This window comes from Saimiri boliviensis, chromosome 10 (genome assembly GCF_048565385.1).
Source record: "Saimiri boliviensis isolate mSaiBol1 chromosome 10, mSaiBol1.pri, whole genome shotgun sequence".
NCBI classification, from domain to species: domain Eukaryota; kingdom Metazoa; phylum Chordata; class Mammalia; order Primates; family Cebidae; genus Saimiri; species Saimiri boliviensis.
In genome coordinates this window covers 13,030,015-13,056,181 of record NC_133458.1, presented here as the reverse complement: position 1 = coordinate 13,056,181, position 26,167 = coordinate 13,030,015, and the positions used below count along the sequence as shown (strand labels likewise).

The 26,167-nt window shown below is 34.9% G+C and overlaps 1 long non-coding RNA gene across 1 annotated transcript in view; it reads left to right on the top strand.

The window, feature by feature from the left end:
- The window catches only part of LOC141580163 (uncharacterized), a 73,149-nt gene extending 51,901 nt beyond the window's left edge, over positions 1–21,248 (top strand). The window contains exon 6 of the long non-coding RNA XR_012512255.1: positions 20,437–21,248. This is a non-coding gene — a long non-coding RNA (uncharacterized LOC141580163). The remainder of the gene's footprint in view (positions 1–20,436) is intronic.
- The last annotated feature ends 4,919 nt before the right edge of the window (positions 21,249–26,167 follow it).

Below are 26,167 nucleotides of genomic sequence, written 5' to 3'. Positions count from 1 at the left end.
ATTTAGACAATTTACAAAAACTGATGCTTCTGCTAAGATGGATATAGATGTGAAGTCCTTGCGTGTGTTTCTGCTTGAGCATGCCTGCTGCAGCATAACTCATGTTCTCCTTCCTCATCTGAAAATAATAAATAATGTTCCTTTTTAGGAATGTTTGTGAATTAATTTGAGATCCATAAAAATCATTTTGATATGCACCAGGGCATCATATACATGTCAGGACAAATTGTGACTACTTAAAACCAAAACACAGTAGCAGGGGACAATGGCTCAGGCCTGTAATTCCAGCACTTTGGGAGGCCAAGACAGGTAGATTATGAGGTCAAGAGATCGAGACCATCCTGGCCAACATGGTGTAACCCCGTCTCTACTAAAAATATAAAAATTAACCGGGTGTGGTGGTGCACGCCTGTAGTCCCAGCTACTTGGGAGGCTGAGGCAGGATAATTGCTTGAATCCAGGAGGCAGAGGTTGCAGTGAGCTGAGATTATGCCACTGTATTCCAGCCTGGCAACAGAGTGAGATTCCATCTCAAAAAAAAAAAAAAAAGTCATTATAGGTATTAAATAAGTTACTAATGATGTAGCATCATAATAGTTATGCATATGAAAATATTTTGAAAGTTCAGAGGAGGAATGAATTTGATAGTTTCAAAGTAATATTTCAGTGCCCATCAATTTTTCACTTCTCAGCATTTGATCACTGATATATACTTATTGGTTTAACACGGAGCTTAAGTTCATTCATACTGACGGATTCACATGTCACCATACACAGAAACATAAAGGTGTTTCAATCACACATAATGTGAATCTGTATAATTGCACACTTCTGGCTAGCTTCTCTAATTTTCTGTGCTAAGGTTGATACAAGTCATTCAATTGCTGACATTAAATTTATGTAATGTAAAACCGACCATGAGGTTTTGAGGTTGAGAAGAAGAGGCAGCATCATTTCACATAAACATTATCTCAACCTTCTCCAGCTGCTTTCATGAACATATTTTCTGCATATTTAAAGTTTATAGCAGAGCACAGGTTCAGAGTTTCTTTTCATATTCAAACTTTATAGCAAAGCCACAAGTACATATTAATATAGCAGCTGTAATGTATTTCTAGTTAAGCTGTCATAAAGTCTAGGCTTTTCACATCATCACTTTTGAAGGTCGGTGCCACAGAGAAGAAAAAGCCATTTGTACTGGATCACCATAGTGGTTTGTAATACACAGGGTAATAAATATCACAATATATTTCATTTTTATATGTTTTTGATGAAGAGGTAAAAGCGAATCTTCTATAGTTGCTTTTCAGAAATTGCTCATCTGTTTGGAACGAGGGTGAAAGAGACTGAAGTTCAACATTATTTATCGAGACATTGCCACTCTTCACTTATGCCACAGCTGAGATGAGGAAAGGATGCCACTGATATTTCATTTATGCTATTGATTTCCCCAGCTTGCCCTATGAAGGTACTACATGTGTATTCAGGATTAATGTGAGAAAATGGAAATATTTTGACTAGCACGGTTTCTTTTTTTTTTCTTTTATCATTCTGATAGTGTATATCCTTTTGAAATGTAACTGGAACATCTTTCAGGCATCACTACTTTTATGACTGATATTTGTGACTATATTAGAAATGTTTAAAAACTCAACTAGTAGTGTGTATATACACATATGTATGTATATAGTTTACATTAGCATAGTTTCTTATAAGATTTCAAAGAAAAATGCAGTTGTGTTTACTTAGAAAACATATTACATAGGAGAGATAAACAGGCGTCTTCATCCTTGCTTTCCTTTGGTTTTTCTCCCATTTGACTTTCCTCTTTGGACTAGTGAATTTGACTTATTTCCATGTAGAAATCACACTTTCCTGTTAGCTAAGTGAATTATCTTCCTTTTTCCCTTTGGAGGTGTGCTCCGTGACATCTTCTGCTACAAAGCTTTGTTCCTTTTACCATGAACATCTACCAGGATGAAAAGAGGGATGATCAGAAACAGGGCCTTGTGGACCAGTGACTTGGATGAGGGTGCACTGACTCTTGGGAGCATAGGAAGGAGTGGGAGGAAGAGATGCTCTAGCACTGTTGTGTGATTTCATGCGGTTTACTCCCCCTATGCCATCTCTGAGCCAGATTAAACTGCTGGCTCCTACATCCCTGCTTCCTCTACTCTCCTCTCCTACCTTTGAGCCTGCAACACTGAATGAGCAGGAGTCTTAGCTGCGTTTGGGAATGGAGACACCCCTTTTGGTCTCTTCCTCCTTTCCCTTTTTATTGATTCTCAAGTCAGGTGTCTGCACCCATTCACATTTCTTCTTTTCTTTTGTTTCTTTTCTTTTCTTTTTTTCCCCCTTCTTCCCTCCCCTCCTCCCCTCCCCTCCTCTTCCCTCCCCTTCCTTCTTTTTTTTTTTTTTTTTTTTTTTTTTTTTTGGACAGAGTTTTGCTTTTGTTGCCCAGGCTGGAGTGCAATGGAGTGATCTGGGCTCACCACATCCTCTCCCCCCCAGGTTCAGGGGTTCTCCTGCCTCAGCCTCCCGAGTACCTGGGATTATAGGTATGTGCCACCACACCCAGCTAATTTTGTATTTTTAGTAAAGACAGGTTTCTCCATGTTGGTCAGGCTGGTCTCAAACTCCCAACCTTGAGTGATCTGCCCACCGTGGACTCCCAGAGTGCTGGGATTACAGGCATGAAACACTGTGCCCAGCCAAGTTTCTTATTTCTAAGGCCTAAGAGTTTATTTCATTAAGAATGAGGGAACAGTGAACAGCAATGGTTTCCCTTAAACAGACTCATCAGGAAACCCAAAGATGCTTAAGAGTTTCAATAGTTACCAAAATGTAGTCTCATAACCATGGTAATTGATGCTGTCTACAGATTAAGGTATTTCACCACTGATTTCAGCAATTTCTATGTGACCTTGTAGTCTTCATTGAATTTTTGATTAGCATATTCATTTATGACATTGGATATATACTAGTATGAAAACAGGAGAATAATAAAGATATAAGTCACTTTCTACCTATAATTTTAGAAACAATGTGAGGTCTTCAGCCAGGCACATGAAACTCATCATATAAAAATGTGTACTTTTAATAACTGCAATTTTAGAAATATAGAATTGAATTACATTGCAACTTGCAAAATGAGAAATTTTTCAGTGAAATATAGCTGTGTCTATGCTTATGTGCATATGTATACACACATTTGTATATTTTAAAAAAGAATACCTAAGATGTATACCCTCACCATAACAATACATAAGATTTATTGGTGCCGTTTCTAAAGTTGGAATTTTTCAGTGCTACTCCTGAATGAGTTATTGAGAAGGCACACAATGAAAAAAAAACAAACACCATTTCTGAAGAGGCCTATCCTTCACAGCTGACACGTTTTGAATGTTTATCTTGTCTAAATCCCATGTTAAAACATGTTTCCCAGTGTTGGAGGTGGGACTTGGTGGGAGGTGACTGCATCATGGTTGGGGGTGGATCCCTCACAAATGGCTTAGCACCATCCCCTTGGTGATAAGTGAGTTTTGGCTCAGTTCATGTGAGTGAGATCTGATCGTTTAAACTGTCTGGAACCTCCTTCTTCTCTCTGTTGCTCTTGTTCTTACCATGCGACATTCTGGCTCCCCTTTGCCTTTTGCTATCCTTGTAAGCTTCCTGAGGCCCTCACAGGAAGCAGATGCTGACCTTGTGCTTCTTTTACAGCCTCCAGAACTGTGAGCCAATTAAGCTGATTTTCCTTGTAAATTACTCAATCTGAGATATTCCTTTGTAGAGATGCAAAAGCAGCCTAATACAAGGGCCTGTTTCAAGGGTGAAAAATTTAATGGAATAGAAAATGAAAACACAGAACTCATTTGTAAAACATTGCACCACATCTCGGACATTAGCTGTGATTGATAATTTTGTGTGTCAAGTTGACTGGGCTAAGAAAGTTTCCCAACTAAAAGTCAGACTCCACTCAAGGCATAAGATAATATGAACAATTCAAAGACTAGTATACAATTTTAAGTTTATGGTTAAATCCAGGAAAAGAAAGTAGGAAACAACATTTTGACCAGGATGTTAAGGTGAGCAGCATACTAGTAGTTAAACACAGTGTATTGGTCCACAGCCTAGTTTCAAAACCCAGGAGTCTGAAAATCTATATTCAATTGCAATAGAATTCTTGTACAGTTGGACATCCCTATGACTGCTAAATGATGCCTTTATATTATTTTGTTATTTATGTCAGAATTTATCATTGTTTTTGCAATGATGACATTTAAACTGAAACTATTCCCCCTTTTTTACTTTAATCATATACTTGCCATCCTGAATTGTAGATTTCTATTTAAATTGCACTTAACTAATTCCCAGAATATCTATTTATTCATTTATATTTAATCTGCTTAATTGGAGCAAAATACATATAAAATAAACTTACCAGTTTTAATTTTACAGTAGGTTTGATCTGACAAATGTATGCAGTCATATAGCTAGACCCTCTAGTACTATGCTGCATAGGAAGGTGAGGACAGGCACCCTTGTTTTATTCCTATTTCTAAGCAGAAAGTGTTCACTCTTTCACTAGGACAGAAATGATGTAAGTTGTGGGCTTTTCATAGACCCACTTTTCACTTTGGGGAAGTTCTTTCCAGTCTTAGCTTATAGAGAATATTTATCATAATGATTATAGAATTTTGCCCCATGATTTTTCTTCATCTATTAATATCAGCAAATACTTTTCCATTTTAATATAATTTGATAAATTATAGTGATTGATTTTTAATTGTAAAACCAACTTTGTATTCAGTAATGTAATTAATGATGCATTTAAAAATATATTTCTGAACTGCTAATATTTCATTGAGGATTTTTGTAAGTATTTTCATTATGAAGAATACTTTGAGGTCTTAATTTTTTTCCTCTGGTTTGAATATCAGGATAATGCTGTCCTTGTAAAATAAACTAGAAAGCGTTTCCTCCTTTGCTAGTTCCCAGATAAGCTTATGTAGAATGGGAATTATTTCTTCCATAAGTGTTTGGTAGAATTCAACTATGAAGCCCTCTGGGCCTAGAATTTTCTTTGTGGGAAGGTTAACAACAAATTTATTTAAAATGTAAGTGTTGAGATACTCAGGTTATCTACTTCACCTTGAGTAAGCTCTGCTAGTTTGTGTCTTTCAAGTAATTTATTAATTTCATCTAAATTTTGAAGTTTATTGAGATAAAGTTGTTCATGATGTTTATTATGTTTTTAATGTCTATACAATCTGAAGTGATGTCCCTTCATTTATAATATTAGAATAGGTCTGTAAATTTTTTTTCAGATAAGTCTTGATATTATTTTATCAATTTTTACAATTATTTTCACAATGAACTCACTTTTAGGGTTTTCCCTATTGCTTTTCTATTTCCTATTTCTTTGATTTCTAACTGTATGTTTGACATTTTTTTCTTCCACTTGCTTTCTGTTTAATATGCTCTTCTTTTTCTAGTTTCTTAGAGCGGAAGTTTAATTTGTTGATTTTAAATCATTATTATTTTTACTGTAAATATTTATTGCTAATATTTTCCCTGTATACTCTGCTTTAGTTACATCCAACAAATTTTAATGTATTGTAGTTTCATGTTTTTTTTTTGGCTCAATATGTTTCTAATTCCCTTGCACTTCTTCTATGACATGTGTAAGTTAGAATTATGTTGTTTATTTTCCATGTTTGGGGATTTTACCTACATATTTCTGTCATTGATTTCTAGTTTAATTTCATTGTGATGAGAGAACATGCTGTATGTTTTCAGTCTTTCTAAATTTACCAAGACTGCTTTTTTTTTGTTTTGTGTCTGTGTTTTTTGTGGGTTGGTTTGTTTTTTGAGACAGAGTTTTACTCTGCCTCCCAGACTGGGGTGCAGTGGCACAATTATAGCTCACTGCAGCCTGGAACTCCTGGACTCAAGTGATTCTTTCACCTCAGCCTCCTGAGTAGCCAGGACTACAGGCACTTGCCACCACATCTAGATAATTTTTCAACTTAATTTTTTTTTCCCAGAAACAGCAACTATGTTGCCAGAACTGGTCTCAAATTTTTGACCTTAAATGAACTTCCTGCTTCTGCTTTGTTTACTTTTATCTATCAGTTTTTCTATATTTTATTTACTTTTTTCTATCAGTCACTGAGAGGAATATTGAAATCTTTTAAATTCAAACTGCCAATTTTTGATTTTTCAAATTCAGTGTTTAGACCATTTATATTTAATGTAATAATATAGTTTGACTTAAATATACTAGCTTATTATTGGGTTTGTAAATGTGCCATATCCTCTTTGTTAAAACTTTTCTTATTCTCTAGTGTGTTTTCTTTAAATGATTCCATTTTCTTCACTTTATGCTGTCTTACTATCAATACTTCATTGTTATTATTACGGTGATTTCTTTAAGGGCTTTAATATACATCTTTTAACTTATAAGTCTATCACCAAATAATATTGCATCACTTCACAAAAGTTAAGACATTTGTACAAAATATACTTTCATACTTGCTCCCATTTTATGCTATTGCTGTCACATATTTTACTCGTAATCTGCTAAAATGACCACTATTCATTACTATTTTTTTATTTTAAATGGTGAGATGTTTTTAAGGTGTGCTTTTAAACTTTTGGGGTTGGTTAACTTTTCATTTTCTGACATTGTACACATAGCTGCTCATTAATTGGCTTTATCATCACTGGTCAGTAAATACACATACAACCATATTTTTTTTCCCAATCCCTTGCACTTATTTCTAATTTGCATTTTTGTATTAATCCATAACTGAAATAATCAAATCAGTTGCTTCAATATTATGTACATAAATAGTTTACATGCATCTTGTTATTCTGAAGTTTACCCTTGAATTGCTTTTTAATACACTTTATTTTATAAATGTTCCTTTAGGTACAATATGGTTCTTTCCATAAAAAAAATTTGCTTAAGTGTAATTTTACACTGATGCCTGATAAAACACATCTACACATATTTTGTATTCTATCGTGACATGCAGTTTTAACTATACTTGTTAATAAAATATTTTAATCATTACCATTTATGAACAGTTTTGTTTTTGTTGTAATGAGAACATAACCAGAATGTTCAAATGACTGAATTAGAGCTACTAGAATCCTGAAATAGATATTTCCTGGAATTTAATGCTTGAGAATAAATTTATATGATTTTAGCTTTATGAAAAATGAATTAGTTCTTCAAAAGCGCTGAGCACATTGATTTGAAAATTTGTACCTTATTCACTAGCAGCTGCAGTAAAACACTCCCTTATATAAAAGTCAAGGAAAACATTACCTAGAACTATGTTTAAATGAGGTGATTTTTCATTCAAACTATAGCCTGGTCATAAAAAGCTAGGGGTCACATTTATGATAGAACTCTATAACAGGATTTAGTTCAAATAAAGACCTTAGTTACACCTGGGTATCTTGCTCAACCTGACCAGGATTAATATAAAATGATTTTATTTTCAATATTTAATATTTTTAAGGTAAATTATCTCCAGGCATTTTGAGCTAGTATGGCAGCAGGAATATCAACATTTCTTGGAAAATAATACAGAGATAAATCCCATTACTTCTGAATCTGATTCTCTTAGGTACATGAAAATCATACAGAGATGGCTCCATACTTTGAGGCTCATAAAATTGCTATAGGGGACCATAAATTGGCTCTGTGAAGTTCACTTTGTCCCCAGGAGAGACTGTGAAGAGCAACACGATTTGAACTATGCTTGTGTGGTAGAGAGAATTAATGCAGCAGGAAGAAAATCACTTTAAGATTAAATTTAACTCAAAGTAGCAAAAAGACCAATGTGTGAATAGAAATTAGATATCCATAGTGACTGAAAATGTGACTATTAGTCCCTCTAAAAATAAAATTATGAGCCTAAGAAGTATTTAAAAATGTAGAGGAAGCATGGTGTTTATATCAACAATTAAATATAAGATTTGTGAATTTCTAGGGACCTAGAAAGAGAATAAAACCTATCTGCTCTTCTTGCTTCTTGCTTATATTTAACTAGTTCCTCAATTTTAGGGGACTGTTTTCTGTTCTGGGATCCTAACAGTGAGTTAGGGGGGATCAAAGAGATTGCTTAGCGGGCTCTTTTGTATTCTGATAATGAGGAGAAAAGACAGTAGTGTAAATCACTGATTGGGATTTACACTATTTTTCTATACATTGATGATTGAACTTTCTTCCTTTTGACATTAGAAAATTCTAGATGTGGTTCAACTTATCTGCTATCATAGGAGATGATACGTGATACTATTAAAATATGTCAGAGTACCTTTTCTGGCACTAAAATTTAGAAATAGGTAATTGTTCAGTCTTTTTTAAAACAAATCATAATTTAGTGATGTAGTTTCTAAAACACAACTTTTTCCAATTTCCTTCAAAAACCCTTTAGGGGAGTTCATTCTGCTATAAAGTGTATTCATTCCCTTTGCTGCCTTTTGAGGCCTTTGTGTTGTGTAATTTCCAGCTCTCTAGTCTTATTTTTAGCTATTTTCTTCATGTGTCTTAAGTTACAGCAGGTGCGAATCATTTTCCCTTCACTCCTTCCCTTATACCTCTGCTAAAGCCAGTATTGTTTGGCTTCTCCCCGTTGCACTCCTCTCTACCCTGTGCTCTACACTTACTCCTTCACGCTGTCCTGCCAGGGATCTCCAAGCAGGGGGCAAAGGGAGAAATTCTCTCCCATGATTCTCCAGGATACATTTTTGTTGCATTCTGTTATTCTGATGTAATTCTAATAGAAACTCTGTTTTATATCTACCACGATGTTTAACACATTGTAAGAACTTAATGAATATAATTTAAATACATGCTAAATAAATTCGGAATTATTATAACATGGATTGTCTGTTTAGTCTGTTGATAGTTTCTTTTGCTCTGCAGAAGCTCTTTGGTTTAATTAGATACAGTTTGTCAATTTTGCTTTTGATGCAGTTTTTTTTTTGTCATCTTTGTTATGGAATCTTTGTCAGGTCCTCTATCCAGAATTTTATTTCCTGGTTTATCTTCCTGGGTTTTTATAGTTTTAGGTTTTACATTTAAGTCTTGAATCCATCTTGAGTTTGTTTTTGTATGTGGTATAAGGAACAAGTCCAGTTTCATTCTTTTGCATGCAGCTCTCCGGTTATCCCAGCACAATTTATTGAATGGAAATCCGTTTCCCATTGCCTTTTTTTGTTGACCATGTGGAAGATCAGATAGATCTAGGTGTGAAGCAGTTTTTCTGGGCTCTCTATAAGTGATTTTCTTCAACACATTTTTATTTCAATAGGTCATCTGAAAAAGATTCTGGGTCCATTCTTCAGAACATGTAGCTATTTAATAATTCCCAGTTTTGTAAGCACCAAATTCATAATGTTCTGGATATTTAAAACAACTTTCTGATACGTTAATAACCAGGTAACTCAAACAATTATATTTGTTGATTGGAAAATTGAATGAATGAAGGGAGAAGATTTACTCCTGGGGTTCTGTTTTATTTATTTATTTTTTAAATGAGCCAGACACTATACTCATGACCTCATTGGTTAGTTCTCTTATTCATACCATTTCATTGGTTATCAGTAAGGTGACATGAAACATACAGACTCATGTAGCTTGTGAATCTCAAAGCCAAGACTAGAGCCCAATTGTAATAGACTCTCAAGCCTCTCTTGTAATAGCTCAACTCTTCTACCTCTGAGAAAGGTACAGCGAACACAAGGACTTCATCCTTCCCTTCTGAAAGCACGTGATCTGGGTTCCCGCACTGGCTGCCAGGAGCTGACCTTGCTTAGACTGGTGCTGCTCTGCTACTCTCTGGCCATCTAATCTCAGCTGGCCCAGCCCTGCTCTGAAAACTGTAAAGCAGAGTAACAGTCAGGAAACTGGCACAAGTTCATGAATATGTGTGTGTGTTTGTCTTTGAGTGGACTGCTGGGTCAGACAGAATGAATCAGAAAAAAACGTCAGCAGCCTCTGGACTTACTTCCTATTCCACTTGTTCCCTTCCTTCCTATCCATTGTTCCCCTCCTTGACTTTTCAACCAGTTTGGTCCTATCCTTCCAGCTGAGGCTCCCCTCGTCTCCGTCCCTTAGTGTATCACTTGTAAATTCACCTGGTTCACCACCAGTGGTGCTTAATCCATACTTCAGCAAACAGCCATCATCCTGGAAACTTTTTGTATTGTAAACTTTTGAATATTTTTAATAAACTGGTTTGTAGACCTGTGGATTGACAATATTTATTGTTTCTTCATTTTTTTTATTATATAAATTCATTATATAACTGTCTTTTTAAAGACAGTTTCATTTCATAAGGGAACTGTAGGTAGGATGACATGACATATATTTTATAACTTTTTAACAGCTATGGATGTAAAATAAATTAGTAGGTGAAGGAAAAGTAAGAAGATTGAGATTCATGGTCACCATGGGGATTGGTGCTATGCCAAGTCTGATCAATCTGTGCTGACCCAGTTCTTTGCTAATATGGACAATAAGGAGTGTGCTCTAGTTATGAGCTTGAAGGTCTAGGGTCAGATCAGTTCAGCAATATTTTAAAACATCACTTTTTCACTTATGGATTCTCTCTCATATATCATGAGTCCTGCCTGCTCAACCATTTCATGCGTTATCAGCATATACACATGCTCTCAAACCATCCATCTTAAAATAAATAAAAACCACACCCAAAGAAAAAACAAAACCTCAAATGTCCTTTGACTCCACATAACTCTTCAGCTAACACCACATATTTTCCCTCTTTTATAGAAAAATCTCTTAACACTGTGTTCTCTCTTCTCTGTCTTCTACTTCTCACATCTCTTAAGTCCATCCAATTTGAGTTTCATCCCAATGATTCAAACATGCTTGAAAAAAATTATCACTTGTTTTTATTTTTCATGTTGTCAAAACCTATGGCAACCCTTTTCTTATTAACTTCTTAGAAATAGTGGGCCCAGCCCACTATTCCTTCTTTCTTTCAACACTCTTTATTTTTATTTTTAGTTGGTGATTTATTTTAAAATTTTTAAGTTCCAGGATACATGTGCAGAATGAGCATGTTTGTTACATAGCTATATGCCCATACTCTACATACTGGCTTTTGTGATACCACACTCACTTGGCTTCCCTCATGCCTTCTTGGCATGATCCTTCTCAGTGTCACTTCTTGGCCACTCTCTTTCAGGTCTTTAAAATCTTGAATGTTTTAGGGCCAGTCCTAGTCCCCCTTCTCTTCTAACTACTTGGCCTCTTCAATGGCATCTTGTCTCTCAGCCTTAAATACCTTCTATCACTGATAGTTTAAATCTTTTTGCCAGGAATGGTGGCTCATGCCTGTAATCCTAGCACTTTGGGAGGCCGAGGTGGGTGGATCACCTGAGGTCAGGAGTTCAAGACCAGCCTGGCCATCATGGTGAAATCCCATCTTTAAAAAAAAAAATCTTTTTATTATCAATTCATAGTCAATGACCAATAGGGAGCTTTAATAATTTGGTCTTGTAAAAAATGAAACCACAACCTCCTATCACAAACTTGTTCCTTTCCAAGTGTTCTGTAATTTCAGTAAAAATGGCTCTTTCATCAACTGGTATCTAATTCTTTATATCTTAAACTGATTTCTCAAGTCATCTACTCATCTCTATTTTCACTGCCTGCACCCAAATCCAGCTGGGATTATCTCTCACCTGGGAAAATGAAAATTGCCTTAAATCTTACCTTCCTGCTGCTCTTCTAGCTCTTCCCCAATCCGTTCTTCACATATCATCCACAGTGTCACACACAACAGTAAAAGCAAGCATGTTGCTCCCTTGTTTCATATCAATTTATCAGCTTCTCATTTCTCTTACAAATAAGTCAGATATTTTCAATCTCTTTCAGGAATGTTAATAGGCTTGTGTCCTTTTCCAGTTTTATTTCATATGTCTCACCGTCTTCAATAGTCTCCAGACACTCTGTTCTCCTTTCAGATTATTCAGCACACAAAACCTTTCCTACCTCAGAGTCTTTACAATTACCATTCCTTATGCTTTGGATGCTCTTCCCTCAGCTAATATAATGGTTGGCTCTTATTCACCATTTAATTCTTCACACAAATACCAATACCACTGCCTAGGATATTCCTTTTCTAATCACCACAAAGTTGACTTCTCCCACTCTTCTGTATCACATTCTGTTATTTATTTGTCTTGCAGTCTTCATCAAAATTCGGAAATGTGTTATTTAGATAGTTATTTCTTTGTTATTTGCCTTGCTGTTATTATTTGTGATCAGAATAGGTACCTTGCCCATAATGCCTGAAACATAGTAGGTATTAAGTGTTTGATGAATCCTGGGTCGCAGGATCTTATAGTTGGCTTTGGGAAAGCAAGGGACATAAAAATATTAGAGACATAAGTATTAGTTGAAGAGAAACATCAAGTAAGATTAAAAAGCAGTGTCTCATTAAATTCCATGTGAATGGATGGATAATAATTTTTATAAGCATTAAAAAAGGTAGAACCCTTTGTAAGAAAAAAGGAAATATACATATGAAGTAGAGGGACATAAAGAGAGCCATGTTTTACAAAAAGGAAAATTCAAGAATTTGAAGATATGAGTTAAGCAAAGAGTTTGACCTCATGCATGATTTAAAGGTGAAAGAGTTGCAATCTTAGGATTAGATTACATTTTTTTAGGGCTTTAAATACTAAGTTAAGAAATTTGGACTTTTCTTTGAGCAAAAGAATCAGTAAAATTTCGGGGCTAAGAAACAAGGGTTGGTGTGATATATTAAAGGTTAATTTAGTGAAGCAGTCAATTACAAGTGAAAAAAAGAAGAGATGATATAGAAGGAATGATTAGGAAACTATTATACAGGTACATGAAAGCATTGGTTAGGAATAGAGCAGCAGTGACTATGGAATGGGAAAGGAGGGGATGCATGTGGAAGACATTTCAGAGTAACCAGCAAGAATTGTTGATTAAATATGAAGTGAACAATTACCAGAAGGCTATTGGTGCCATAGGGAAAAAAGACAAAATTGAGTCTGGGTCATATACGTACACATTTTAAAGGGAAAAACAGTACCATTATTCACAGATGATATAGTTGGATACTTCAAGCATTAGAAAGAATCCATGAATACAGAATTAAAATTTAAAAATGAATTTAGCATGTATGCTGGATATAAAACCAATATAGAAGACTAAATTTTAAAATATATTACACTAGCAGACAACAATAGAAAATATAATTTTAATAAGATTTGATAATTAACAGCATCTACAGACATCAGATTCCTGTGACAAAACTGAATAAAAGCTGTGAAAAACCTCTACACAGAAAACTAAAAAACTTTACTAAAGAGGAATTAAATAAATGAGGTGATAATCTCTGCTCATAGATTGTAATATTGTAAAGATGTCAATTCTCCTCCAAATCTATAGGTTCAATAACAATATCAATTAAAACTAATTCTGGGAATTGACAAACTTACTCTAAAATTAATCTGGAAAGGTAGAATGGTGCTTGGGCTGTGTGCTGAAGAGGGCTTTTTGCAGTACTCATAACACCAAGGTTGCAGTGAGCTAATTGGCAGGTGTTTGGTGATGAGCTGAGTGCAGGAGGGGTGCATGTCCTGGACCGTGAAGAAAGGCAGACATAGCTCATCTGCTTTTTCTTTTTGCCTTCCCCTGATCCTGTGAGCTTGATTCCTTTTCACTTATTAGAACTCCACAGCCAATAGTGGAGTGACTTGATCTAGCCAATAAAACACCTGCAAAGTTGATGTTGATACAGGCTTAAAAAATGCTTGTATATTTCTGTTTCCTTTTTCAGCATCTTGCCACTACCATGAAAACACATGTAGGCTGATCTGCTGTAGGAATGCATGCATTAGTCTGTAGTGCTATAAATAAATACCTGAGGTTGGGTAATTTATAAAGAAGAGGTTTATTTGCCATACAGTTCTGCAGGCTATACACGAAGCATGGTGCCAGCATCTGCTTCTGGTGAAGCCTCAAGAAACAGTCATGGCAGATAGGGGAGCCATCATATCACATAGCAAGAAAGAGCAAGCAAGAAAGAGAGGTTATCAGGCTCTTTTAAACACCAGATCTCTTGTGAATGCATTACCACAGGGAATGCACCAAGCCAATTCATGAGGAATCCACTCCCATGACCCAAACCCCTCCGACCAGACTCTACCCCCAGCACTGGGGATTACATCTCAACATGAGATTTGAAGGGGAGAAACATCCAAACTATATTAATGTGAGATACATTTTTTCATATATTGTATGTTTACATTTAAAGTCTACATACATGCTGTAACTCCAGTGTAATAAAAAATATGAGCCCTTAACCTGTAGAAACAGCTCTGAGAACACAATGTTCTCTCTCTTCTTATGTCTCACATAGAAAATAAATGGTTAAGAAAGACTAGAAAAAAATAGGCTTACCAGGAGCATGGAACAGACATTGATAGCATTGCTAAGCATTGCTAAGGGCATGGCAAGGAAGCAAGAATACAAATCCATATAAAAGTCTTTAATGCTCATTGTATCATTTCAGTTAAGGCCACCTTAGACTAGCTAGTCTCCAGCCCAGAATCCTGCTAACCAAAGGCGGATGAATGAACTCCATAGTAATCAGCCAAACCTAGCACAGATCAGCAGAACTGCCTATCGACCCATATACACATGAGAAGTAAAAATGGCTGCCATTTAAAATGACTAAGTTTTGATATGGGTTGTTAATCAATAATAGCTAACTGATAGCACAAAGGAGATATAGGATTAAATAAAACACAAAGAAGCCCTGCCTCCATATTTCTTATTTCAAAGTAATAAACAGGTCGTATGTCAGGTGGTGATAAATGCTCTAAAAAACATAAAGGAGTGTAAGATACATAGGGAGATTTGCTTCAACACAGCTAAATTATGTATGCACAATAAAAAATATTTCATGTTTAATTACAAAAATAAATTTTCACAGTTTCTTTTTTTAAAAAAATAAAACCTTTACTTTAGATAAGTTTTAGATTTACAGAAGAAATTGTGAAGATAGTTCTGAGAGTTCTCATAGTCCATGCTCAGCTTCTCCTATTTCTAATATCTTAACTTAGTATTGCACATTTGTTAAAATTAAGGAATCATTACTGACAAATCATTAAGTCCATATATCATTCAGGTTTCCTTAGTATCTGCCTAATGTCCTTTATCTGTTCTAGAATCCCATCCGAGGACATGTTATATTTAGTCCTGATGTTTCCTTAGGATCCTCTTCACTCTCGCAGTTTCTCTGACTTTTCCTAGGCTTTGGTGACTGATAGTTTCAAGGAATACTGGTCAGTTATTTTGTGCCATGTTACTTAATTTAGACTTTTTGGATGGTTTTCTCATGATTACACTGGGGGATGGTGATCTTGGGAGAAAGACAACAGAGTTAAAGCGCCATTGTAATCACATCATATTGAGTACACAGTATCAACATGACTTATGGCTGATGTTAACCTTGATCACCTGACTGAGGTGGTGTTTGCCAGGTTTCTCCATCACAAAGTTGCTCTTCTTTCTCCTTTTCCAGTTTGCATTTCTTGAAACAAAGATATCATACACAGCCTAGAATTAAAAAGCTCCATCTCATTGAGAACAGAGTACCTACATAAATTATTTGGAATTCTTTTACAAGGGAAATTTGTCATTTCTCTCTCATTTATTTACTTATTTTAATATTAATGCAGACCCCTGAATATTATTTTCTCTACTGGGACAATCCAATACTATTTTATTTACTTGATTGCTTGAATTTCTCCATCCTCGGCAATTGGGAGATATTTCAGTTTGTTTCTCTGTCCCTTCGACATACCTACATAATTGTGTGTGTGTGGGCAGGGTGTGTGTGTGGGCATTGTGCATACACTTCCATCCTGCCTGGCACTGTAAAATGCTTTAAGATTATCTGGTATATTTCCTGCCCCAGTTCTAGATTCAGCTATTCCTCTAAGGAATTGAACTGGGTTTTTTTTGTTTGTTTGTTGTTTGTTTGTTGTTTTAATTGAAGAATGGTGTCAGAACTACTAAACTCTAGGTGGTAGGTGTGCTTATTGCTATTAGGTTGTTGTTTGCTTCTATGTTCTCAACCGACAGAATAATGGAATATGTGTGCATATACAATTGCCTTTTAAGAAATTCAGATTTTTATCTATACTTTATTTATTATCATAGTTAAAATATACTTATATGAAAAGTAGTTTATTGTTTTCCTATAAGGACATAACCTCTGTAAGTTTGTTATTATGCTTCCCAGTAACTGGAAAAAAAATGTTATATCTTTCAAGAACAATTCTTAAACTTGCAAATTTAGAAGAAAATATTTCTTCCCCACTATCATTCTTAATAGTGCTTAGTTGCTGATTGTGTTACCTGGTAATGATATTTAAGAAACCATTGAGGCGAGTAACACTGAATAACTTTCACAAATCCTTTGACTTACAAATCACAAGGTTTTTTTATTAAAACCTTAAAATACCTGTTAAAGGAGACAAGTAAGTGAGCCTGCATAATGCTGCTTTGTATATAGCCACTTTCATATAAGGCAATGAGGGAAGGAGTCATTGTTTGGAGTAATCAAGGAAGAACTCATTGAAATTTTGTGGACATATCTGAACACAAATATATGTATATTTTAAATAACATTGACTGGATTAAAAATCTGGAAGATAATAAAACTCTTTATTAGGCAAATCAAAGATAAGATGTTCCACATATGAGATTATAATAACAGAGTACTATAAGCATCAAAATGTTCCAGCTCAATGTGTTAACATTGTATTTTTCTCTCTGAAATATATTTGAAATATTTTTGGATTCCACAACTGAAGCCTGTACTGGACTAAATTTTGCATTTTCATCTCGAGTTTATAATTATTATGTGCATCATTTTTTATGCAAAATATTGATAAACTCTGAAATAGTGTTTTATAATTCATTTTACTCCTATTAAATTACCCCAGGATGTTATGTTACTTGAGTTAAAATGCCTATTTTTATAAATATTTTAGGTGTATAACAATGTATAGCGATTAATATAATGAACAGCTTTGCAGCCAACACAGAGTTTAAGAAAAAGGGTCATTACAGATATGGTTACTGACCCTCCCTTTTATTCTTCTATTTCATAAACTTTCCCTCCACACTTAATTACTATTCTGAATATGATGTTTATCACTTTTTCATGCTCTTACGCTTTTAGAATTGTGTGTGAATCCATAAATATCATGTATTAAAGTATTTCATATTTTTATACTTTATCACTTTGTGTATATATATCATTCTGGAACTTACTTTTTAAATTCCCAATTGTGTTTTGAAACTTGTTTGTATTTCTTCACCTAATTCTACATCAGGGATTATTAACCAGAGCCTGAATGGCAAATTGACATTGCTTCCTGATTTTGCAAATAAAGTTTTATTGTAATATTAGCCATTGAACCTAGCTTGGCTTATGAATTGGCTACGACTTATTTTGTGCTACAGTAGCAGAATTGAGTAATTGTGACAGAAAGTATATGGCCCACATAGTTTCTGAAATCTTTACTATTTGATCTTTTACTGCAAAAATTTGCTGACTTCTGCTCTAGATCATGCAGTTTGTTTGCTATATTGTGTTCTAGTATAAGAAGAATATGCAATTTGTGAACTTTATTTAGTTTCCCCCATTTCTAGGTAATAACACTTTTTACAATGTAAATGTCTCCAGCTTTTCTTCCATTAAAATTCCTGATTTTCACAGCTGTCTAGTTTGATGAATATAATATGAAATGGGAAATTATATAACTAGACTTATTGATACTGAGTCTAAAATATGAAGAGAACACTGAATGAGAATTTTGGAAATATCTCTAAATATTACATATGTTAGTTTAGGACATGTATTACAGCATAGAGTCTTGTTTTTCTCCTAATTTTAATTCCTCAGCTGTGTTTCTGATGGTTAAGATTTCTTTCAGGGCAGAAAAGTGTTCTCATGTTATGTACAATGAATTACAATAGAGGCTATGGAGAATGTGAAATAAAAAAGAAATGTAGGTTGATCCCTTAGCATGTAACCCATCCCTCTTGGCAAAATCTCAACTTTGGCTATAAGAAACATACGAAGGTATGACCTTCAATGAAATACAGTGACAGATACCCAGTAAAAACATTTCCTGAAATAAATTACAGATTGATGGTGGAACTGGAAAGAGAGAAGTTAACGCTGAAAAAAATCCTGCAGCTGTTCTTTAAGGGATCAAGAGAATGAAATACACCTGCCTGCTGGTAAACATGCATAACAAGACCTTTCCAACGATCATCTTGTGTTCTGAAAGGCAGAAACACTATTCTGATTTCAGAATCTTGAATTTTCTTAATGAATTATCTACTAGAATACCACAAGCTGTTCTATTAAATCTGTTTCATGAGACGTAAGCAGGATTTGTATTAAAATGATTGTATATCAATCATTTTGGTAGAAGAGGGAAAAAATGAGACTGATTGAAGGAGAATGCAGTATGGCTTCCCTAAACCTGAATTTATTCTATTTTTCAACCTTCTCCTCATACAAGTGCTTCCTAATGTAGGCTGAAGCTATCCATTTAAGCATGACTTATTCATGTTCAAAAACGATTGATTTAGATAGCCAATGAAATGCTGAACTCCCTATTTCTGTTGCTTGACATACTTACACTACAGATACTGATGGTTTAAAGCAGCAAAATTGACCATATGGAGGATCAGCCAGAATGCCAAGATGGATCAGTGACAGCCACATTGACTTTTAAATACAGTTATGACCATAAAAGCAAGTGGGTAAGAATGTTATTCTGAGAATCCATTTATTCCTCATAGTGACTTCTATGGAAGATTTGTTAAGTTTAAGCCATAAGAAGAAATAGCTTTCTTGCCCATAAGTTGGCAAAAGATATGCTGATGTTGGTAAACTGAGATCTACCTTAAATATCATGGTCAGGTATGAGGTATTAGTAAACAATCCAGCACAAATGAGGGTGTTAAAAAGGCTCAAGCCAGTTTTCCCAAACCTGTACTCTTAAGTCATCATTTCTAGGGAGAATTTGTCTTTAATTTTTAGTCAAAGTGAGAACTATCTATCTACACATCAAATCCTAAGTTGTGGATGAAAGGATATTATCTTTATAAGAAAAATTAACATTTTTTGGATAAGAATTTAAATTATAACAGTCCAACTATAGGTAATATTTAACTCTTGAAAAGGAAACTTTACAAGGCAATTGTCTTTGTTTCTTGTGGGACTTTCAGAAGAAAATTTATAATCAGTCAAACATATTTTAGAATTGTGGAGAAAATAAATAAGCTCACCTTTTCCCTCCCTCCCTCCCTCCCTTCCTTCCTTCCCTTTCCTTCTTCCCTATCCATTTCCTTTTTTTCTTCCACATTTATTTCAACATTTATTGGATAGCATCTATATGCGAAAATGTGTCCTAGCTAGCTCTGGAAATTGTGCATAGGTACAATATGCAAATATATATACATATACATGTGTTTTTGCATATATGTGTTATCCAGCCTCTCTTCTTCCTGGCTTGTTCTTGTGTTTTATTAGTAGCCAAGTATTCTATCACTATTTGTACTGGATATGTTAATCAATGAGATACTCAACAGGTATGCATGTCTCCTGTTTTCCCATAGTTTGTACCTTGTAACTTTCCTAGGGACTTTCCATTTAAGTGAGTAACCCAGGGGATTATTTTAAGGACAGAAAACGGTTCCTAAATAATAGTTTGTAAAACCAGTCGAAAAGCTAAGCAGTATATGACTTTCGTTCGATTTGTGTTGAACCTATTAAGACACATTTTGTGTCATCATGGGTATGTGCTGAATTTTTATTCTCAGCATCGCAAATTCTGCTGAAATTAAGGATACCAAGAGTTATCAGGGGTAGTCTCCATTCTGCAAACCATAGAAGTATTTAAGAAGTGATTCTATTTTAAAAGCCAATAAAATATATTATTTTTTCCATAATTATTCTCCAAGCCAAGACAATACACAATTTTGTTCATATCATTTTGCCCAAGAGGAGGAATTTGAAAAGGAGCTAATCAGTGGTGTTAAGTGCCATATAGGAGATTTTAAACTGAAAAAATATCATTGAATTTGATGCTTAGATAGTTGATCTTTGATGAGATAATTTCAACATAAGCTTGGAAGCTAAAAAGAAAAAAAATCAGATTGTGCTATTTCTTGACTCAAAGTGGAACCAACTCTGTGAGCGCAATTAATGATCCAGAGCTGTGCCATGGGATCAGACTTCAGCTAGCCTGAAGGCAGAAACACATTCTTGTTGGATTTTTTTCCTCTTCCTTATCCTGTTTTCACTTCTTTCTCTTGAGGGCATTGCATTTAATAAATCACTGGAAGAAGAATCCCCATCTCAGACTCGTCTTTGGAAGACAAAGGAGTATAAAGGAACCAAGGGATTGCAAAGGTACAATGATTGAAATGTGGTGGAGTTTATCAGAACTTTGTGATGGTTGCTGGACTCTTCTTTGTTTTGTCTAACTTTCTAGCTCTCTACAGCATTTGGAAATAGGAGTAGTGAAAACAGCTGGTGGGTTAACAGGATAAAATGGAAGGAAATTAATTGTTCTAGAATGGATAATATGAAACAACTTACCATGAGATGTAGGCTGGGAGAGAATATGTAAAATCTAAGGGTACTCCTGTTAGCAATGAGGGCTAAAGTGAGAAAGCAGAAACTCTTTATTACATCAGTTACATTTGCTCTTGCCTTTACCTATAGATTATCCCAAGTTTTTCAGGAGTCTTTGATTCTGAACCTTCAGAAATTCTATATACCCCAAAAGAGAAAGAGTATGCCTTTGAGATATAACAGTATAAGCTGTCTCCAGCAGATTGATAAACAATTCTTTACCACAGGAAAGATGAAGTCATATATTTATATCTTGATGTTATAACTATATTTAAAAACACCCAACAGTTAACTGGACCAGTTACTAGAATACAGGAAAAATCAGCATCAGTGCTTACTCTTTGTCTTGTATTTATAATATTAAAGGTTTGATATTTGAACTAATACAATCTCTGCACTGGGTTGAGTGTTTTAAATATTCTGATGGATTTCTTCCAAAGCAAATATAATCTCTTTAGAATAAGAGTTCTCTCGTCTTCCTCCTCCCTAAAGTCAGGGCTGCTTTGGGAGAAGAAAATGGATCTGATTTGACCAGGTGTTCATGGTACTCTTAATTTTGTTTTGTCTACATGAAGTCAATAACCCCTATTTGTCAATATCTATGCAAGGATGGTTTCCCATTGATTGTTAAGAACATTTATGCAAAAAAAAGCATGTGCTGCAGGATAGAATTTTTGAACACATATTGGGGTGGAAATTAGAATAAGGATTTTTTAGTCCCTTTTTTGTCATCAACTATCTGTGAGCTTGAGTAGTTCCTTTATTGTCCAATATCCTCAGTTTCTTCATTTGATCAATAAAGATGTGTTGGTCTCTTTTTGAATTTAAGATTAATTTATCAAATATTTACTAAAGGGTTATTCTTTGTATGTGTTTGAGGAGTAGTGCAAGTTTCTTGCCTCAAGAAGCTCATTGTGGAGAAAGATGCTCTCTAGAATCAAATCAACAACTTGACTTTTCAGATGGGACCAGTTCAGGGGGTAGTGATAGAAGACTATTTCAGGCATATGAACATAGAGGTAATAGCAGCAGGAAAACTACAAACTACTCTTCACCTGGAGTCTTAAAACACATTCCTGAAAAACTGCAAAGACATCTTAAAGTATAATGCAAACTGGACTCAGACTAATTATTGAGAGATGTCATTCAAAACTAGATATGATTGTATAATCTGATGGCATTGTGGCCAGTTTTATTTATTACTATGATGTTTTAGTAGGTTTACCTCTTACTTTCAGCTACAAGGACACCATCATAACTGTTTAGTATTGCTTGTCAATCTGATCTATTTAGTGCAAATAAAATATAGACAAGGTGTTCACTTTCTGTTTAATTACGTTTATTATTTTTAATTTTTGATAATTTACATGAAATTCACAGTATTTATCATAAAACACTATTGTAGTTTCTTTTATGTGTTTCTGAAGGAACTCATTCTATTTATGGCATTTAAGAAAGTCCTTAATTTTTACTCAAGGCTGGGTCATATTGTTTTGATATAACTTTATATAAATATGAACTCTGTTGTTAACATGGCATTTTAAACATAAGCACAATACAATTTAAACACTTGGAACCCAAAAGGAAGTGATACAGTTTGTGTTGACATAAGCTCATACCTAGGAATTCTAACGAAAACTTGTTGAGAAGTAGCAAGATACAAATTCGTGTACTTCAAGTTATGTGATTGAATTATTGTCAATGATGTTCTAAGAAAACTTCAAAAAGACAGAATTTCTTTAAAGTATCACAGAAAAGCTTTTTAAAAAAACATCTTGAATATGCTATAGTGTTTGGTGAGAATAAACGGTAAAATTAATTCAAACAATACCAGGTAGAGTGAAACATCCAAAGAAGTAGAAGAAAACATTGTTGTCCTTGAGATGCTTTGAGCTAATTGGAGAAGACAAAATGGCAACATAACAAATGCCTGATACAGACCTCAAGTGCTACAGAGCCGCAAGAAGAAGATGTCGTGGGACTGGAATAATCAGGGAGGCTCAAGAAAGTTCAATATCTTAAAGTCATTAGAGAACATTATTTGATTGGACAAAATGTGAAATGATGGCAGATAAATATACTATCAGGATTGTAAAATGGTCATGGGAGCAAAGAGGGGCTTTAAATTCTAAAGATTATGATTTCGTAGCCTTGACAATAGCTGCTGCCACTTAGTCATCCCTTAATGTGTGATAGGAAGAATGCTATTGTGTTATCTATGTTAATCCTCATAGTAGGCATATTATTCTCACTTTTCTGGTGGAACAATAGAGGTTCTGAAAGTGTTTACATTGTTTTCCTAGGTGCGACAGGTTGGAAGTCATGAAGCTGTCATTTGATTCTAAATGTGTCTGACTCTAATTCTCTTCATTTTTCATTGTATAGCTTCTTTTTGAAGATTGTTTTTGAGGCAGAATTTCACTCTTTTTGCCCAGGCTGGAGTGCAATGGCATGATCTCCATTCATAGCAACCTCCGCCTCCTGGGTTCAAGCAATTCTCCTGCCTCAGCCTCCCGAATATCTGGGATTACAGGCACATGCCACCATTCCCAGCTAATTTTGCATTTTTAGTAGAAATGGGGTTTCACCATGTTGGCCAGGCTGGTCTTAAACTCCTGACCTCCAGTAATCCATCCACCTCGGCTTCCCGAAGTGCTGAGATTACAGGCATGAGCCACTGCACCCTGCCCTCTTTGAAGATTCTTAAGCAGAGTAGAGCTATGACACATTGCTAATCAAGAACAATTACCAATTCAGTGCTGTAGATGGTGAATTGAAGGGAAAAAAGGTAAAAGATAAGGATAGTAAATGGAGCACATTAGCTGTACTCTTTTTTTTTTTTTTTAAATTTCAACTTTCATTGTACATTAAAGGCTACACATGCAGGTTTGTTACCTGGGTAAATTGCATGATGTTGAGGTTTGGGGTCCAACAATCCTGTCACACAGGCAGTAAGCACAATACCCAACAGGTTCTTCTTAGTCCATTCCCTCTCCCCCCTCTAGTGATCTCTTGTGTCTATTGTGTCCATCTTTATGTTCATGTGTATTCAGTGTTTAGCTCCCACTTGTGGATGAAATAAATGTGGTATTTGGTTTTCTGTTCTTCCATGGGTTACTTAGGATAATGACCCCCCAGCTCTATCCATGTTTGTGCAAAGGACATGATTTCCTTTATTTTTATGGCTGCATAGTATTCCATGGTGTATATGTACCAGATTTTCTTTATTGAATTCACTGTTGAAGGGCATAAAATACATTACAGGTTAATTCCATGTCTTTGCTATTGTGAATAATAACTCTGCAGTGAACATGTAGGTGCATGTGTCTTTTTGATAGAATGAATTATTTTCTTCTGGGTGGCTAGCCAGTAGTGGGACTCTTGGGTTGAATCGTAGCACTATTTTAAGTTATTTGAAAAATTTCCAAACAGCTTTCCACAGTAACTGAATTAGTTTGCATTCCCACCAGCAGTATCTGAGCATTGCCTTTTTTATCGAGCCTTACCAGCATCTGTTATTTTTTGACTTTTTAATAATCATCATTCTGACTGGTGTGAGATGATTTCACACTGTTGTTTTGATTTGCATTTCTCTGATGATTAGAGATGTTGAACATCTTTTCGTGTTTGTTGGCTGCTTGTATGTCTTCTTTTGAGAAGTATCTGTTCATGTCTTTTGTCCAGTTGTTTTTTTTTTTTTTTTTTTTTTTTTTTGAGACACTCACTCTGTCACCCATGCTGGAGTGTGATCTCAGCTAAATGCAGCCTCCGCCTCCCAGGTTCAAGCAATTCTTTGCCTCAGCCTCCTGAGTAGCTGGGACTATAGGCATGCACCACCACGCCTGGCTAATTTTTTGTATTTTTAGTAGAGATGGGGTTTCACCATGTTGGCCAGGATGGTCTCAATACCCTGACCTCTTGATCTTCCTGCCTAGGCCTCCCAAAGTGCTGGAATTATAGGTGTGAGCCACTGCACCTAGCCCTTTGTACACTTTTTAATTGGACTTTTTGATTTTGCTTATTAATTTAAGTTCCTTATGGATTCTAGGTAGTAGACCTTTGTTAGATGCATAGTTTGCAAATATTTTCTCCTATTCTGTAGGCTCTTTATTCTGTTGGTAATTTTTTGTTGTGTGCAGAAGCTCTTTAGTTTAATTAGGTCACACATGTCAATTTTTTTGTTGCACTTGCTTTTGAGGACTTAGCCATAAATTCCTTCCCAAAGCCTATGTTAAGAAGGGTATTTCCTAGTTTTTTTTTTTAGGATTTTTATATTTTGAGTTCTTATATTTAAATATTTACTCCATCTTGAGTTAATTTTGACATATGATGAAAGGTGTACAGGTTTATTTCTGAATTCATTATGCCATTTCTCTGCTGTATGCATCTGTTTTTATACCAATAACATGCTGTTTTGGTTATTGTAGCCTTACAGTATAGTTTGAAGATGGATAATGCAATGCCTCCAGCTTTGTTCCTTTTTCTTAAGATTGCTTTGCTTGTTCAGGCTGTTTTTGATTCCAAATGAATTTTAGAATAGATTTTTCTAATTCTGCAAAAATGGTATTTTCATAGGAATAATGTTGAATCTGTAAATTGCTTCGGCGTGTAGCCATTTAAATAATATTGATTCTTCCAGTCATTTATTTGTTTCATTTCTGATTTCTTTCAGCAGTGTTTTGTAGTTCTGCTTGTAGAGATCTTTCACCTTCTTGGTCAGGAGAATTTCTAGCTGTTTCATTTGCTTTGTACCTAATGTAAATGGGATTGTGTTAATAATTTCGTTCTCAGCTATTATGTTGTTGGTATATAAAAATGCTAACAATGTTTTATATTGCTTTTATATCCTGAAACTTTACTGAATTTATCAATTCCAGGAGTCTTTAGCCAAGTCATTAGGGTTTTCTATATATATGAAATCATATTGTCATCAGAGATAATTTGACTTCTTCTTTTCCTATTTGGATGCCTTTTCTTTGTATCTCTTGTCTGATTGCTCTGACTAGGGCTTCCAGTACTATGTTTAAAAGGAGTGGTGATAGTAGGCATCCTTGTCTTGTTCTAGTTCTCAAAGGAAATGATTCCAGCTTCCATGCAGTCTGATATTGGCTGTGGGTGTGTCATAGATGACTCTAATTATTTTGGGGTATGTTCCTTTAATGCCAAATCTGTTGAGGATTTTTATCATGAAGAGATGTTGAATTTTATTGAAGGCTTTTTCTGTATCTATAAAAATGATCATATAGTTTTTTATTCTGTTTATATGGTGAATTACGCTTATTAATTAAAGTATGTTGAACCAACCTTGCATACCAGAAAAAAAAAAGCCTACTTGATCATGGGAAATTAACTTTTGATATGCTGCTGGATTTGGTTTGCTAGTATTTTGTTGAGAATTTTTGCATCCACAT